This window comes from Chroicocephalus ridibundus, chromosome 8 (assembly GCF_963924245.1).
Source record: "Chroicocephalus ridibundus chromosome 8, bChrRid1.1, whole genome shotgun sequence".
Taxonomy (NCBI): Eukaryota; Metazoa; Chordata; class Aves; order Charadriiformes; family Laridae; genus Chroicocephalus; species Chroicocephalus ridibundus.
In genome coordinates this window covers 584,191-601,280 of record NC_086291.1, presented here as the reverse complement: position 1 = coordinate 601,280, position 17,090 = coordinate 584,191, and the positions used below count along the sequence as shown (strand labels likewise).

The window sequence follows — 17,090 nt, the reverse complement described above, 5'->3', positions numbered from 1 at the left end:
AGGGAAATTAGTGTTTCGACCACACAGACAAGTAGACAGAAAATGGCTTTTTACATCTTATCTTTATTAGGCCAGAAAATTAGCTCCAAATGTAGGTATCCTTACACGGGACTGTTGTGCCGAACCGTGAAACTCTTCTCACGTCGTCATGCCTCCACCCAGTACTTGGACTGATCCAAGTGTCTTACCACCGTGAGTGCATCTGCTGGGAGAGGCACCAGCCGTTCTCCATCAGGCCGGAGAAGCCCCTTACATGTCTCGTGTGGATCTGGGGCCCCTTTCCCTGCAAGAGGTGAAGAAGAGGGAATTCTCGAGACATGCGGTTTTTATTTCCCTCCCTTTGAGGGGTTTGCACCTTCAGCGTCCCGTTGCCAGAGCTAACGGTGAACGCCGCGCCATGAGACACCCCCAGCGTGCGCCTCGTGGGAGACAGAGCTCTCCTGTGGGACCGGGGAACAGCTTTCCAGCATCCTTTGTGATCCTTACTGTGCCTTGACTTCTGCGTTGTCCTGGCAGAGAGATTAAAACAACCAAAATCCATTACAAGCCCTTAATTGTCGCTTTCTCCAGCAAATAGATGTTTGTATGCATGAGTCATAACAGTCACCATTCATTACGGTGGCGTTCTGCTGCTGCTAACTTTAAATAAACAGCAATGTTTTGATAAAGTTTGCAAAAGCATAATTAGTCCTACAGGCACAATATTTTCAGATTTCAAATGCTTGTTCTCCAGCTGTACTTTTAGATTTATAATTTCAAAAGCGGCTGATCGCAGTCTCCAAAGAAGCTCAAGATTTGAAGGGGGGGGGGTTGGGGTTTAATGGCATTCAAAACCTTATTAAAATACATGCACAGAGAGAGATGCAGTACATGTTTCTCTATTTTCTTTGTTATACGCATCTGTCACAAACTAAAGAAGTGATAAAAATCTAATGTAAACACAGTCTTTAACATTAATTCTGTTGGGATTCCAGGGCATGTAATCCTTTTTTCATGCAGTTCTTTATTTCTTTAATGGACCAAAACACACTCGAGGAAGAGAGTCGCTCTTTCAGAGCGGCTGAAAAGGAAATATTGTGGTCAGGGAGGACAAGGCGAGGGGAGGGGAGGGAACCACGGGAGGAGCGTCTCGCTAAACAGGTCCCAGCTGCCGGGGGAAGAGGGGAGATTCCGCCCGGCGCTGGTGGGACGTGGGGACACGAGGGCTGACGTGGGTCAGGAGCTCTGGGAACTCCTTGGAAGCTGGAGCGTTTGTGGCTGCGAAGCCCCGTGATGTCAGTTATAATCAACCTCCTCCTGGAGAAACAGCCCGCTACAGCGTGCTCGTTTTCAAACAAATCCAATATTTTGCTGGGTAGCTTGACTTTTAGATTTATTTCCCAATTGACTAACTCTTAAGAACTTTCCTTGTACACAGTGACTGCTGTTCTTAGGCTTTAGGAGCGGTGCAGGTTCTGCTTGGGCTGTAGTGAAACAGTGAGTAATTTTTTATTTATTTTACTCTCTTAAAATGTCAAGATTTAATACTGCCTCAACCTTAGCTCAGCGGCTTGTGCACCAGAGCTCCGCGGCTGTTTGTCAACGGTGGGCTCCTGACAGCCCCGGCACCAGCCGGAGCACAGGGAGAGGGGCCTCTCCCTGGCTGGGAAGAATTCCCACGGCGCCGGTACAGGGGCCAGAGACACTGTTTGTGCCCGTAGGATCCAAACTGAACTTATTTTACAGCTGAAAAACAGCCGTTTTCCGAGGGTGGTGGGATGGAGCCTTTCGAGAGGCACAACTGCACTTCTGTGCCGCTCGGCTTCATTCGGTTCTCGCACAAGGCACAACCTTTGCATTCCCAGAGATAAAACAACAGAGTAAACCAAGTAAATTAACCCTTGACTGTCTGCGATTTTAAAGCTGCTGCTGGCACTGCCAGTTTCCCCCCAGGCGATCACGTCTGCCCCAGCAGCGGTGCCGAGCCCCGGCCGAGCGCCCGGCTTGGCCCAGGAGAGCAGGGACAGGGACGGAGCAGGGACCAGCCGGGCCCCGCGGGCGCTTCCCTCCCCAAAGGCGGCTCCGGAGAACTGTCTCTGGCTTTGCCACCGTCTCAGCGGCGTTGCGGTTGTGGCCATCCCCACCCAGCAGATCTGGGCAGCACATCCTCACCCCCCCTTAGAGAGCACCACCCTGGAGATGCCAGAGCAGCAGTACCTGCCACGTCGGCATTCTGCACGGAAGGACGTACGTACGGATGAACTGAGGGTGTGAAAGGCTGCACGGAAGGATGAACTGCGGATGTAAAAGGCTACAGGGAAGGATGTAGGGAGTCTCTCACATGGAGCTGCTGCCCCTGCTGAGGACGCGCAGGGCTGTGGCCGCAGCAGGTGACACCGAGGTCTGCGGGTGCCTCTGGGCAGGGCAGAGGTCCCTGCTCTTTAAAGCCCCCCCCTCAGAAAACACAATTTCTGCTGGATTTCCGCACTGTGAATGGCAGCGTCCCGCCACGTCTCGCCTGCGGGCCCCGGCGCTGTAGGAGTGTTGGGCGGGCTGGGCCGGTCAGTCGGCCTCAGCCCAATTCCTCACGTGCAGCGTTGGAAGCTCCCTTCATTTTAATTTAACATCAATTTTATAGTTTGTTATCTCAATTGAATCTGAGCAGACATTTCTATATACATTCACCAGTTTATTCGTAGAAACAAAATTATAGCGGTTTGGGTTACAGTAATTTACTGTGTTCCACGTTGGGAATTCTCTGTATCTTTCAGACAGCAAGCCCTGGCTTTATCTATGCCTTCTGGTTTTTGCTTTTTTAATTTAACCAGCGACCATTAACCCTGGCTGCTCCCTGGTTCATGCAAGCTGCTGTTTTCCACAGCAAACAACAGAATGTGTTCTTTCGTGTCCTGAACAGATCTATTTCCTGCGCTACCTAAAGTAAATAGCAATTACTTTTGAAAACCACATATTTGCTTGTATTTATATTTGTATTTGAAAGCTGCAGCTGTTTTCTTTGCACTGGGAAGGGCAGTGCTCTTGGAAAGGCCGAGCTGGGGCAGCCCCGTGCTGCTCCGGGGGCGTTGGTGCAGGTTTTGGGCTGAAAAAACAGCAGAAAGACCAAGAGAAAAGCGTGCGCTTGGGAACGGTGACAACAGCGCCAAGGGAAGAGATGGTCCGGAGGCGCCGGACCAACACAAGCTTGGAGAAAGCAGAAACCCGGGCAGATGTCACCCTAAACCAGAAAGGTACTGGCTTCCAGCCCGGACAGCCCGTGCCTTCTCTCCTCGAGCTTTGATCCATCTTTAATCTAAAATAGAAAATCAAACATTGACACCGCTCCGCAAGTGTTGCGTTAATGTACTCCTGTGCGAGTGACGCCGCCACAGATTTACTCACCATTGCATTAAGGTTTTTATAGCTCATACCCAACCTCTACCTTCATTTCTACACTACAAAGCCCAATAATTCGGGAGCGGTTTAGCAAACGGCAGCAGAAATGGAGCAAATGGAGCCTGGGAGCAGAAGCGCCGTAAGAAGCCACTGCGGCGGAGGTCAGTCCCGCTCCGTCCTGTAGCAATTCCCCGGGTCACCCCATTTGCTGCCGCCTTTCCCACCCCCCCGTAACCTCTCAGATGGCCTGGAAGTCTGTAAGTAGCTCTTAAGAGACTCTTGTTATGGAAATTCCTGCCTGGGAAGCATCTCGAGATAACGATCTTTCACTCAGGAGAAAAAAACCCACTGAATGGGCTTTCTCCGGTGCAACTGTAAAGCAATTTGGCATGCAATTAGTCGGAAAGAAAGCAAATGTTCTGTTCTTATTTATTTTTTAAACTAACAACGGAGAAGGTGGCGCATGTTTTTTGTAGTCCAAGCATTTCAAAAGGCAAAAATATCCAAATATTTCAGCAGGCGTGACAGAAAAAGCAAAGGTCACCAAAATGACTTTTTTTCGTTTCCATAGCAGAGAGTTGTCCTCAAAAATGAGCTTTGTTTATTTTTGTTCTGTTTTTTTTCTCAGACCATTTTTGGGGGGTTTTCTGACCCTCTCGGTCAGGGCAGCTGTGTTTGCAATGAAGGCCATGAAGGCAAAGAAGGCCATGAAGCCCATGAAGGCCACGCTGTTGGTCTCCGTGTGTGCACGGCCGAGCTGGCTCCTGCGCTCAAGGTGTAGCATTGCCTCCATCCATCAGGAGGAGCCTGGCCACAAATGCCCTTTTTTTGGCATCTACAAATGCCATATTTTGGACCTTTCCGGTAGCAAGTTCCTAGTGAGGAATTCACGCTTTCTGGTGCCGATCCGTGAAGTTGCTGGAAAGTAAACCCCCCAAGAGCCCATCGCCCAACTTTTCAATCGCCAACCCCGGGGAGAGGGACGCCCACCAGACGGGCCAAGCCTGCAGCGGGGGCCGGTCGCCAGCTGCTGGAAACACGCTGGGCGTGAAAGTTATAACTGCAGAGGAGCTGGCCGTGACTTTTTATTAAAATTACTCTCTAAATGGTGGCTTATTGAGATATTTATTGGCAGTAATTATTCAAATGAAGAAATAAAGCTAGTAAATTTGGTTCTTCAGAAAATTTGTACTGATTTGCAGCATAATAAATACAAATACCAAATAGCTACTCGAGTGCAATCTGAAACTCCTTCATTCCATTTTTCACTGTTCGTTGGCTTGACAGACTTCAAAAATCTAATCCGCAATATTGTGGTAACTCACTTTTTAACTTATCTCTGCCTGATATCCATTTTATAAAAGCATATATGGTTTAGACATAAGGGCTTGTCATTATCCCAAATCAAGGGAAAGGAAGATAAAAAATAAAGTTCTTAAAAACTGATTTTCAGAAGATCAAATTAGCTGGCTGAATTGAAAAATAACTTTAAAAATGTTTAAGGTAGACTTGGAACAAAGTATTCACTATTGCCACCAAAGTGAAAATAATAGGGGCTACGCGTTCTATAATACAGAGATGGAAAATGTCTAAAGACAACATGTTTGAAAAAAGAAAAAAGAAAGAATCATACGAGAAAAGTTCTGGGATTGTCTTGAACAGCGTCCTTGATAGACAATTTGACAAAGCAGACATCAATTTGGATTTAACTTTTTATTCTTTGAAAGCAGAAAAAATACAGGTTGGAAAAACTTTATCCACCTCCACTGCGAGATCGGCAGTGAAATACCGAACCCTGGGCTGTCATCAGTACATCAAACTTGTGCGGAAACGTCAGCAGCAGCAGAGAGACCTACCAGAGTAATCTGCATCGGGAAACCTCCTTGCAGCAAAGGATTTGAGGAGATCAACCATTCATTTTATTCTGAAATGTTCGGGAGGTGACTTCCACTGATAGGAGAGGACTCCGTCTTAGCACACAAAACCGTCTTCGCATTATAAAGAAATGAGACAATTGTGAATTAATCAAAATGGATTTTTTTTCTAAAGAAGGGAAAGGAAAAGGGCTTCAGGAGGGATTTGCAGGTTTAATTTTAATGTCTCTGTTATGCAAAAGGTCAAACCAGGTGACCATGATGGACACTTTTGTCTCATAATTCACAATTCTGTCAACAGAGAGATATTTAACCTGTTTTCCATTCAGATTTAAAAGCATTATATATTGTTAAAATCGGTGTTTTAACTGGACAAAGTCTAAGGTGTTATTAAATATAAAACTGGTGATAAAGTACTGCAATAAATCATTCAGCCCGAGGAAGGAGAATATTTAGTACCTGTTCCTGCTTATTGCCGAGGAATCAACCACCCCCGGCATCACCAACCGAGAAGAGCCACCCCACAACGCTCTGGTACCGCCCGGCACCGGGCTCCGCGTTCTGCACTGCAGCCAACCTGCGCTGGAACAGAAACATCTGCCGGGGGCCGATCGGAAACGACTGCTATCCGAATCACCTTGTGCACATCCCACGCCTTTCACCAGCTTTGGGCAAACTAGCAGAGCTCTGTGGCAGCGTCAATGACCTGAGGCTGGTCCTTGATATCAAGCCAGGCGGCAAACACCGAGCTGATGCTTACGGCGAGCTCCGATGAGCCCCGCACACACCCAGCCCCCTGCTCGGCACATGGCGGGTGCGATGGCAGCCCCGCCACCACCACAGGGACTTCGTTAACTGTCGGTACCACGGCACGGGGAGAGGCAAGGCATCAGAGGATCACAGGATCACAGGATGGTTTGGGCTGGAAGGGACCTTAAAGCCCACCCAGCGCCACCCCCTGCCCTGGGCAGGGACACCTCCCACCGGCCCAGGTTGCTCCAAGCCCCCTCCAGCCTGGCCTGGAACCCCTCCACGTTCAGAGCTCTACCTTTACCCCGTGAAGTTGCCCAACCCCAAAAGTCGAGGTTTCCTGTCTCGCTTTTTGCAAGCAGAGAGTGACGAATGCCCAAGCGATGCAAAGGAAAAACAAACACTTATTAGATGTTAATGAACATATAATAAAAGTTATCAATTTTTTCTATAAATATACTATTGTAATACTTACCCTAAACTCAAACACGAAAGGGGAACTAGTAAATAAAGGTGTTTCGTGTCGTTTCTCACCACCAGCAGTGCCACGCGGCTCGTTTCAGTAATCCTCACCAGACGGAGCGACCCAGTCCCGCCACCAGCACGGCGCCTCGACAGGGGGCTGCAAGGCTCGTACCGAGCGTTAACAGGAGCGCCACGTATTTCACACCTCAATAATAAAACAGTGTAGAAAGGATCTGAACTCATGGGCACTTAAGGAGCTTAAAGGAAATTAAAGGATATTATAGAAATATGAATTATAAAGAATGAAACACTAAAGGGTTTTTCCTGCATTATGTCCCACAATTATTTTAATTCCTCTCTAAAGCAAGAGGCTTAGTGTGATCCCGGTACATCAGCGAGGAGCGTTTGCAGGCAGCACCCAAGTGGGGTGGCCCGAGCCCCCAGGAGCCAAACCCCAGCGCGGTGCCGGCTGCCACGGCCGTGCCGGCAGGGCATGGCTCAGCACAGGCACCGGCACCACCAACATACTCACCCCGGTAAGAAGCCGCCTTCTCAATCCACATAACACCGCCGTGGGACGAAGGCGCAGAATTAAAGACGTTCCTCCTCCCTTTCATAGCCTCTCCTTTCCTACGCTTCTGACCCTGTACACAGGAGAAATGTAACGTCTGAAAGGGCAGGGCTGCGGAGAAACAGATGCAAAAGGGAAGGTCTTGAATCTATTAACTAAAATATCAATATGGCCTAAAACTATAAATATATTCTTTTAAAAAGAACAGTTACCAGGGCTTCTAGGCAGGAGTAATACTCAGACAATACGTGTTATAGGAGTGCCGTATCCGTACCACAGACCTTGCTTGTACGGATAATAAAACCGACAGGCACTGGCCCCGGTGGGACCAGGGGTCGTTCCCTGAGCACCCGCAGGGTCAGGATGCTCCCGGCATTGCTGCTTGTGACTAATACGAGAAATAAGCCTGTAATGTGTATTTCCAGATGGAAACTTACTTCTGGGTAAATGGTAAGTAAGAATTTTGACTTTGAACTCATCAGTATGTGATGATCTAGCAGCCTTAATAATGAAGATAAATTTCTGAGCACGTCAAAACATTTACGGAGAAGAGTCGAAGAATGAAAAAATGCACAGTGATTCCTTAGACACTCAGACTGAAGTTCAAGATAGTATCCCATCTGTAAGATTTAGTTTCATTTCAGTTTCAATTATAAGATTTTATTCTTGCTATTAATTTCCACTGTCATCTGAAATCTAAAGATTTGACGTAGTAAGACTCAATTGCGGTGGGAAATAGAAGCTTCTCTACCGTTTGCTGTGTTCAGTCAAGAAGGGCGTATTTTTAGTATTAAAACAATAGAAAAATTATTATGCAAAGATTACTGGAAATTATAAAAATATTTCTTTATATAAATAATTCAATGAGTTTGGTTTAGATGAACTTGCGCTCACATCGCTGACTATCTTCTATCATCTTTAAATTCCTTTTCCGTTGGTGCCGTTGATGCGCCCTCGCTGCGAGGCCGGGTGTCTGCCCAGCCCCACCGTGGGGTCCGTCCCCACCTCCTCGCGCCGGTCTGGGCACGGGCAGGAGGAGCCGCCTCTGCTCCGGGGCCTCCCCAGACGCTTGCGGGCGTCTCTTTCTTTGCGCTCCCATCCCTGAAACATGGCGAATCCTCGGCAGTGCCGGGGGTGCCGTGCCCGCAGCGCTCTGCCCGCCCGGTATCGGTGAGGACGGCTCAGATCAAAGGGCGCCCGATGAGGGCTGCTTAATGATCTGCCTTCGCTCCCTCTCATCCTCCTCTCTGGGCTCCTGAAGTCTTTGCCAATGCACAGCTAAATGAAACCAAAATCCTCAGAAGCTAGAAAATAAGAGAGGAAATCAGAAAGCGGCGTTCTTTTCAAGTGCAGACGTAAACGAGAGATAACTCCAGACTCAGCTCTCAGCAGGAAACTTTGAGTTAAGATCCGTGTTTCCCTCAACTCCCCCGACCAGCACCAAAATATACATTTAATTTTTCATGTCACCCCCAATAAGCGTGTGGAATCGGCTGCGGATAATGCTTTACACAGATAAATTCATGCGAGACAGAGGCGTGCACCCGGCTGCGAATGTTTATCGGGATGGAGGCGTCAGGCTGTGGGCAAATCCGTGCACCGAGCTGGGCTCTGCCCTCCGTCGCTCGCCCGCCACTGGCTTTGCTGGGAAGCCCCTTGCTTGCCGCTGTGGCTGGCTGCCAGCGTGCGCACCACAGCGGTCCGTTCTGGAGAAGTCAGCAGGAAGCCACGTCGCTCTGTGGCCTTCCTACGGGACACCGCAGCTCCTGGCCCTGGCGGGCACAGAGAGGACGGGGGGGACGGCAGTGGGGCTGGTGGTGACGAATCCACGGGGCTGACCGCAGTCGGTGGTCCCCGGCCTCCCGCTGCCTGGCGTCAGGGCGCTCGCAGAGGGGACGCGTCCCCCGGGATGAGGACCCCGCCGGGGGGTGCTCGGGGACAGGAGCGTGTGGGGAAGCCCCGTGAGCGGGAAGGTCGGGGTGTCTCCGTGGCACCCGGCGGCCAAGGCTCTGCGTGTCCGTGCCCAGCGGGTGTACCCGCGGGACACAGGGAGCAATAAACACCCACAGTGCATTACAGAAACACATCGTCTGAAGCGGAAGTTCTACTGTTTATTAGACTAATTATTTTCTGAAGGCAGATGGAAATCTAGACGACTGATATGAATATGCAGTTCTGCGTTTTGTCAGTTTTCCCATGATGCCACAAGGTCATCTCTAATTGACTTTAAAATCCATCTTCAAAATCCGTCTCAAAGGAGGCTTTGCAAGCGAGCCGAGAGCCCACCCCACCGGTGCTGAAGGTGCTCGTGCCTCTTGGTGTCCCCTCTGCCACCACCCCGTGGGGACACCCCTGGCAGCAGGGACCCCAGCCAAGCCAGCGCCTCCTCCTGCACGGGAGGAGCCTCCCGTTCCATCAGCCGGGAGGACACCAGCGCTGGGGGGACAAGAGACCGTCCTTGTGTGCCGGGGGCTCTGCGGGGGCCGTGGCTTTGCCCAGACGGAACTCCAGCGCGGCCGGTGGGGGTCAGGGCTGTATGTCTGACATTGCCAAGTGAATCTGAGAATCGGGGGGGGGGGTTCCCCTTCTGGGATGAACAATGAATTCCTTCCTTTGTTGTCTGATTGCCTTTGGGATTATTATCACTTAAGTGCACCACAGGCACAGTTAGGAACCCCTTCTATCGACCAGGGCCTTCTTTGCACACACTTAACAAAAAAAGAGATTCCTCCCTGAATTCACAACCTGAACCTATTGTATTCATTCCTGTGAAGGCTGACGGAGTTCCAGTGGTGTGTTTTCCGAGGTTAATGGGCTGAGGACGGATTGCCACCCGGCACAGGAACAGCCGGCACTGCCTATTTTCAGGGGTCGCAGCCCGCGCTCCAGGGAGGGTCGGGCTGTGCCACCAGAACTGCTCATGGCTCAACCCCCAGGAGCGCACGGACCCCACCGCATCCGTACCACCCCTCGCCAGACCCTGTCCCGGCTCTTCTCACCACAGCACAAACGGCGTGAATGACTCACCGCAGCCAGAGCCCCCCAGGGCTCCCAGTTTGCTTCCCTTGGAGAAGCGCCTGTTTCCCAGTGATGCAGTGGGACCTGTCCTGTCCCGCAGAGCGAGACCGGCTGTCAGAGTACTCTCACGCAGGGAACTCGGGCAATTCCGTCAATAGCCTAGTTCTCATCCAAGAAAGCTCAAACGCAGGCAATCACAGAGCCAGGTTTCCTCCGCACGCCCCGACTCTGCCTCCGTGGCTTCTAGGCTGCAGGCCGCCGGGAAGAACCTTACCCAGAGCCATGCTCCCGTGGACAAAGATCTCCACGGACCCGATCCGCAGCTCCCACACACACAGAAACAGCCCCACACGCTGCCAAATAAAAAAAAAAACAAAGCTGTTATTAAGCTTATGGACTCAAAAGCTAAGTCTTAAACTTTTAAAGTATTTTCAGCAAAATAAAGCTCTTCTGCAAATGTAAGACTTTTTCATGCATTTTTTTCCCCATTGCATTGGGGATTCTGTTTCACTAGAAAAACATTAATCCAGCAAAATGCGCCCCATTGAGTCACTAGTGGCAAAGTAAAATATAGGGGTTTTTTCAGTTTATGTCACAGGGTATTCATTTTTAAAAAGCAATTTCATGTTTTAAAATGAGTGCGGTTTCTGCACCGTCACACCAGCCCGGTTTGGCCGCTGTGTCCCCTGGGCCCCCTGGCCCCCGGTGGGACCCGCGCGGGCATCCCCTGCCACCTCTCCTGGCCCGGCAGGCAGCAGGGGGGGACGGGAAAGGTGCTGCACCAACCCCTCCCCACTGACACCCCTCGCGGTGACGGAACCGTACTCACTGAGCGCAGAAAGGATTTATTGTACCCCTCCAGGGATCCAGCCAGGGCCGGGGCCATCCAGCACCGCGCACGGGAGCGGGGCGGGGGGGGCAGGCACAGGCACAGCAGAGACTGTCTCTAACGGGGATTTTAACAAAGTTATCGGTCTTGTGTTTAAGCCACTGAAAAGGTGATACTGACAACACCACAAATAAACTGGATGTCTGTTTCACAAACACTCCTGAAAATTTTATATTTACATGGCAACCGGCTTATTATATTTACATGAACATCTGCTGCAGGTTCACGAAAATCTTTAAAACAGATGGACACGAAGAAAGAGCTTGTAATTAACAAAGCTATATGTTGATTAAATCAGCGTGTGGTTAATTTTAATGATTACTGATCTTTATTGGGGTCTGTAAGACTTCTTGGAATCAAACCCGCTTTAGCTGAGGTGTTGATTAGCCACGGCGACGCAGACGCAGACACCAGCGCTGCTGGCCCGGGTTCGCATCGGCCGGGCTCTGCGCTCCGTCTGGGGGTGAGGGGCTGGTCCTGCCCCAGACAAAGTAACTGCAGCAAGTAACGGTGGGTCCGTAGCCAGGAAGAGCTGCTGTGAGCATCCATTATGGCTTGGACATAAAACTTTCCGGGATTAATTCCTTTCCAAGTAGAACACCCTTTCAGAAAAACACAAACCAATCTCCATTAAGACATTCTGGCAACGAGGAGTCGGCCATCAGCTCTGGTAGGATGCTCCAGTTACCAGATTATCTCCACCGTACATGAAATCCGTGTTTATCTCAGCTTCCAGCTTTAGATCTCCATATATCCCCATCCACTATATGGAAAAGCTTTCTGTTACCAAACTCCAGCTCCCTGTGCTCATATTCATGGGCTGAGATCAAATCATGCCGTGCCCATCTCGTTCCTGAATTCAGCAGCCTGACTCCTTCGAGCCTCTCAGTGCCCGGCTTCTTCTCCTGGCCCTTACCCCTCTGCTACCCGTGGCCATACGTGATCCCTCCGGACGGTCCCTCTCCCCACACGGGCCCTCTCCTCCACGTCATCCTTCTCCCCGCGTGGTCCCTCTCCCCAACACGGTCCCTCTCTCCCACGTCATCCTTCTCCCCATGCAGTTCCTCTCCCCACGCGCATCCCCCGCAGCTGCGCAGAGCGTTTCCACCGCAGCCAGACCCACGCAGGGTGCCCACGCCCTCCCCGTGTCCCCGTCCCTGGGGGCGCAGAGCATCCTACGCCTCCCGCCCTCCGCGCGGCCGCCCGGCAGCAGCCCACGTCCTCCCACACGTCACACCGGTGTCACCGCAAACGCCACGCAGCCGGCTGCTGTATCAGTCCTCTCCCCATCTACCGCGTTTGTCACCTCATTAAAAAAAGAGTCAGTCTCATCTACTGGTCCTGTTTTCCATACCCGCAAGTTGATTGACACTAATTAGAATACATTCTAATTAATTTTTCATTATCAAGCCTCATATCAGCTATTCTGTTGTGCCTGGGATCAGTGATGTGCTAACTGGCATGGACTCACCCTCCAGCACTGGCACCAGTTTGTGTCCCTCCACCCGCCTGCCCGGGCTGGGGGCGGCGCTGGCAGCTGGGGCACAGCCCGGACCATCGCGGCTCCGCGTTCTCCTGGCCAGCCCCACTGGTGGGGAGAAAACGACAACAAGATGTTAGTTTTAGAAGAACTTTGAATTTGTATAATTCAAAACTAATATGCAGATTGCAAGTACCAACCTAACGTCCTGGCACCCCCCAGGGAAAATGGGCCGCAGTTTCATGGTCTGAAGCCAAGCGGTACCCAGTGGTTCGGGGCATCAACGCCGCCGTGACAGAGACCCGACTGCCTGAGTGCCAGCGGCTTTTGGGAGCGGAGAGAATGCGACTACCTGCGTGGAGCACGCCCGAGATAAAAGAGATGGCTCAGCTACACTGAATGACCTGACCTGTAAAAATTAAGGTAACCGATGAACACAAGTAACACAATTTCTGGTGATATCCAGAAAAATATGGCAATTCAGCAGTGCAAGTCACCTGGCCAGGACAAGGTTACTGACACTGACTCGGAGCGACCAGTCGAGCCACCATACTTCTCTAAAAATACACATAGGGCAGGAGGGTTTCATCTGTCTTCTTATGGCTATTTTAGGTGAACAAGAGCAAAAATTACTTCTGGAAAAAAAAAAGTTAATTTTAACAGGGAACCTAGACCAGGAGTTGAAAAAAAATAAAACCTCTTCATGCTCTCTGACTGATTTCAAATGATCAAACTGCAAGAAGGAAAGGCCAGTATCGCAGGGTTAATTTATATCAAGGCAATTACAATTTTTCTATGGAAAACAACAAAATGCCCCTCCCACACTGTCTGGATCTTCTCCAGGGCAGCAATCTGCTTTACCCCAGCAAATTTGCCGGGAGGTCTGTTCTTCGAGTCACATTCGCGGGACACCGCACGTGCACAAGCTTCTTTTAATAACGGGTGGAAGAGTGCTGAACAGCCGTGTGAGCATCTGGGGCTAAAGCATGGAAGAAAATTCTCTTGAGGCAACTTCTGCCACGCAATGTCTCCAGCGAGCATTGTAGGGCTTCCTCCGCATCCCGGAGAAGAGATGTAGAATAAAACTGGCCCATCCCTGGCGGAAAAAAAAATGTCTTAAAAATATGTGGACTCATGCTCTGTTTTGCAGGTGAAAAATGAATCAAATAGGAGTAAATTTTTGACGGGTCGCTGTGTCGCTAACATAAACAACTACGCCAGAATCAGGATAAGAGGAAGGCAAAGCCAGCGGTCTGCAGTTACAGCAGGACACTGCAGCGGCCACGAGACCAACTCCCGTTCCCGTGTGAGGAGCGCAGCAGAGCCGCGCTGTCGGCTGCCGGGGCTCACTGGACCATCGCTGTCATCCCCCGGTGTCAGCAGGGCCAGCAACGTCATGGGGTCCACCAGAGGACCCACGCGGGAGCCTCAAGCCTAAGGAACGACCAGGACCTGCGTCAACCAACCCTCGAGTTACCCACCCTTGAGTTATTTCAGTAGAGCTGGAAGAACACGTGAAATAATCCAAACAAAATCAATGTTTGTACTGTAGATGTTTTAAAGTTTGATATACTTGAAGTAGAATGGCTTAAACAGACTTGCAAATCCAGCCTGGTGTTGCACTAATTACTCTAAACGAATTCACCAAACTGTGCAAACTGCTGAGTCTGTACTAGAAAAACCTTCCATAAATACCAGGCACTGGGATCCAAAACGCGTCAGCGCTTCCGTGGAAGACAGGATTATCATCGCCACTCTCAACTCCCTGGCAGTCGGCAAGTAAGGAAACGGCGCTGAGATAGAATTACTGGGGTAAAACCACTGAGGGCCTGAAACCATACCCGTGCCGTTACTGGGAGTCGGCCTGGATTAATCCAGCCACACACTGATCTAAAAAGCTTTGTTCTTTCTGCAAACATTTAAAAGCAGAGGACAAAGTTTCATACTTAAAAAAAGGAGCCTGTGCACGGCACCACGTGTGTGCGTTCCACTGTAGCGACGCCCCGTGATTTTGTGTGTGACATTTGCTCCTGCGAATGTCTGTGGGAACACAATAGGATTTTACACAACATTAAAAAGCGTAGTTTTATCAATGAGGAAACACACAAAACCGGCCTGATCTCTAGGCAAATAGACAATTCTGACTAAAAGAAAAAGGACTAAAAAAACCCCTCTGAAATGTTAACCTTGGCGATCACAGATACGAAATACTGCCATATGCTGCCACATAGCTTCACTCTCATTCCGCAAGCACAGGGATCAACACAACATTGTCAGGAATCATTTCCGTTAGCACGGATGATACTGCAGAGATTAGATTAATTAAACCGATAAATCCCAAGCACGGACCAAAAGCATCCAATAGGGAGAAGGGGAGCCGAGTGAAAGACGGGAAGCGCTGCCAAGAAGATTTGCAGAGGTCCCACCAGTCCAGCGTGGCTGGCAAGGCTCGAGTGCTAAAATCAAGAAATAAATCAAAGGAAACGGCAAAAGTGCCAGGGAACTATGGGCACGGGGTATACTTTACAGTATACTTAAAAATATACTTTATATAAATGCACTTCAAAAATCGGAGGGAGTATGTGTATTGTAATTCTTTTTATATAGCATCTTCTTTGCTACTCGAAAGGAAGCGACATTTGGCTTATTAACCACAATCACAAGTGACACTACTTTGGAAAATTAGCAAACAGCAAAAAAGCTAAATCATTCCGGTATCACCAGAGCAAACATAAACGTAGGCAGAAACAGCCAATAAACCTCCAGAATAAACCTGTGGAACTCACTGCCACGGGATGTTATTGAGAGCGAACATTTAAGAGAATCCAGAAGAATACAGCTATGTACATGGGTGCAGAGACGGACACTTATTTCGGCTGGGTGTTACAGCAGAGGATACAAACGCTCCTGTGTTAGCACAGAAATACAGGATGCATTTTTCCTATGGACAAAGGCTTCCATAACGATCCATTTCTGTGTTTTTTCTATGCCTTCTGAAGCATCTGAACCTGGCAGATCATAGAAGAAAGAATAAGAACATGGATGGATCGTTGGTCTGATCTAATATATCAGTCCCTAAATTTTTGAGTAATAGGATGAGACTTAACTGGGGGAAAATGAAGACTATTAAGCAAGGGGGAAAAGCACATATTGAATGGGAAATGGAAACCTAGAAAGGTAGTAAAAGCTAGAGACCTTGGGGCTGGATTGGACAGTAAATTAGAATTGAAAACGCAATAGAATTTGGCAGCAAAAAAGGTCAATGCAATTTGGAACTGTATGTGCCAAGACTTTCCGTCAGAGAGCAGGGAGGATAGAGCCTATTACCAGTTTTCTAGATTTAAGCAGCTTGAATAAGTTTCAAATAAATATCCAAACATTTGGATGCTTAACCAAATCAAGCCTCAAAACCCTTTGGATTTTCACTTTGATTTCTAACATCTTTATGTTTGGCCTCTTTTCTGAGAATTCAATCTGTTGTAAAAATGAATCTTTCAAGATAAGCATCCGCAGTTGCCAAGAGACTATTGTGTTAAGCCCGAGGATGATTTAGCATCCTTGCAAACTGGGATTTTGGAATTAGAAAAAATCGCTTTGCTTTTAGTAGCAGATACATCTCAGATGCCTGAGAACAGGGCTGTTGCTTCTCCGAACTCCTGATTTAGTTATTCCCCCCCAAACCACAGCTATTTTACTTAAACAACACTTTCTTCTGAGGCCCATTACCCCGGCCACTGGATAACACACACCAATAAATAAAGAGAAGTCTCTAAACGAGACACAAAATAGTCCTTTCATTTCCAAATGCCCTGCAGCGACCTCCCCGTTGCCAGAGCTCCATTTACTACCATTTACTGATCTGTAACGCAACGGAAAGCACGACCAAAACGCAAGATTTTCTGCGCAGTTTTTCCTCTGAAACTCAAAGATCTGACAGACTGAGTGGGGGCTAAGCTTCAGAGCCATCAGCTGCCTCTAAAAGCGTCTTGCTAATATTCAGTGCCACAAGTATTTAAACACTGTGATGCACTGAATAGCGAGAATTATTTTGTCTTTGAACGTGGAGTTGTTGCACTCTTTTATATCCAAAATTACATCTTTCAGCTGTTCGTTATTGTTTGATGTAACTAAATCTTCAGTGTCAAGGAAGTAGAAATCACTTCAGCCTCGACACTCACTAGTAATTTTCTTTGAAGAAGGTAGAAATTTATTTGGCTTGACCTAATGATTGAACTAAGTAGGTTTCCTTCAAGCCGTCTGCCAAGCGAGACGTATTTACTTTGCGTGCTCTAAAGTTGCATGAGAAATGTTCCTTGTAAACACAAGCAGCTCGGGAAGCTTTTAACTGACGGTGCATTGTGGAGATAAATCCAGTGCTAAAACCTGGGTGGTGTTCCGAGAGCGTCTTGCCGCGGGAGGGAGCGAGGAGCGAGGGCCTTCCCGCTACGTCCCTGGCAGGCTGCAGGAACACATCTTTCCAGGCATTTCACTTAAGGGCTAAGAAGCAAATGCCGTCATTTAGAAAATGCAATCATCTGTAAACAGCGTATTTCCTAGCAGCATGGAGAAAGCATTAAAGTAGAATGTATTGAGGAGATCATTTATAAAATCTCGAGTTAGACGGGGCCAGTGAATGCCGTTCTCAGGCCCCAGCAGCGCGTTGGCAGAGGG

At 49.0% G+C, this 17,090-nt stretch overlaps 1 long non-coding RNA gene across 2 annotated transcripts in view; it reads right to left on the bottom strand.

Annotated features, from left to right (window-relative positions):
- Positions 1-219: 219 nt before the first annotated feature.
- The window catches only part of LOC134519546 (uncharacterized), a 56,462-nt gene continuing 39,591 nt past the window's right edge, over positions 220-17,090 (bottom strand). Inside the window, exons 10-16 of one of the 2 annotated variants that reach the window (XR_010072248.1) lie at positions 12,620-13,054; positions 12,411-12,527; positions 6,994-11,541; positions 6,472-6,666; positions 5,706-5,828; positions 5,229-5,360; positions 220-509 (exon numbers count right to left, since the gene is read on the bottom strand). This is a non-coding gene — a long non-coding RNA (uncharacterized LOC134519546). Of the gene's footprint in view, positions 510-4,966; positions 5,361-5,705; positions 5,829-6,471; positions 6,667-6,993; positions 11,542-12,410; positions 12,528-12,619; positions 13,055-17,090 lie in introns of those variants that run through there. The other variant, XR_010072249.1, reaches the window with a different exon arrangement.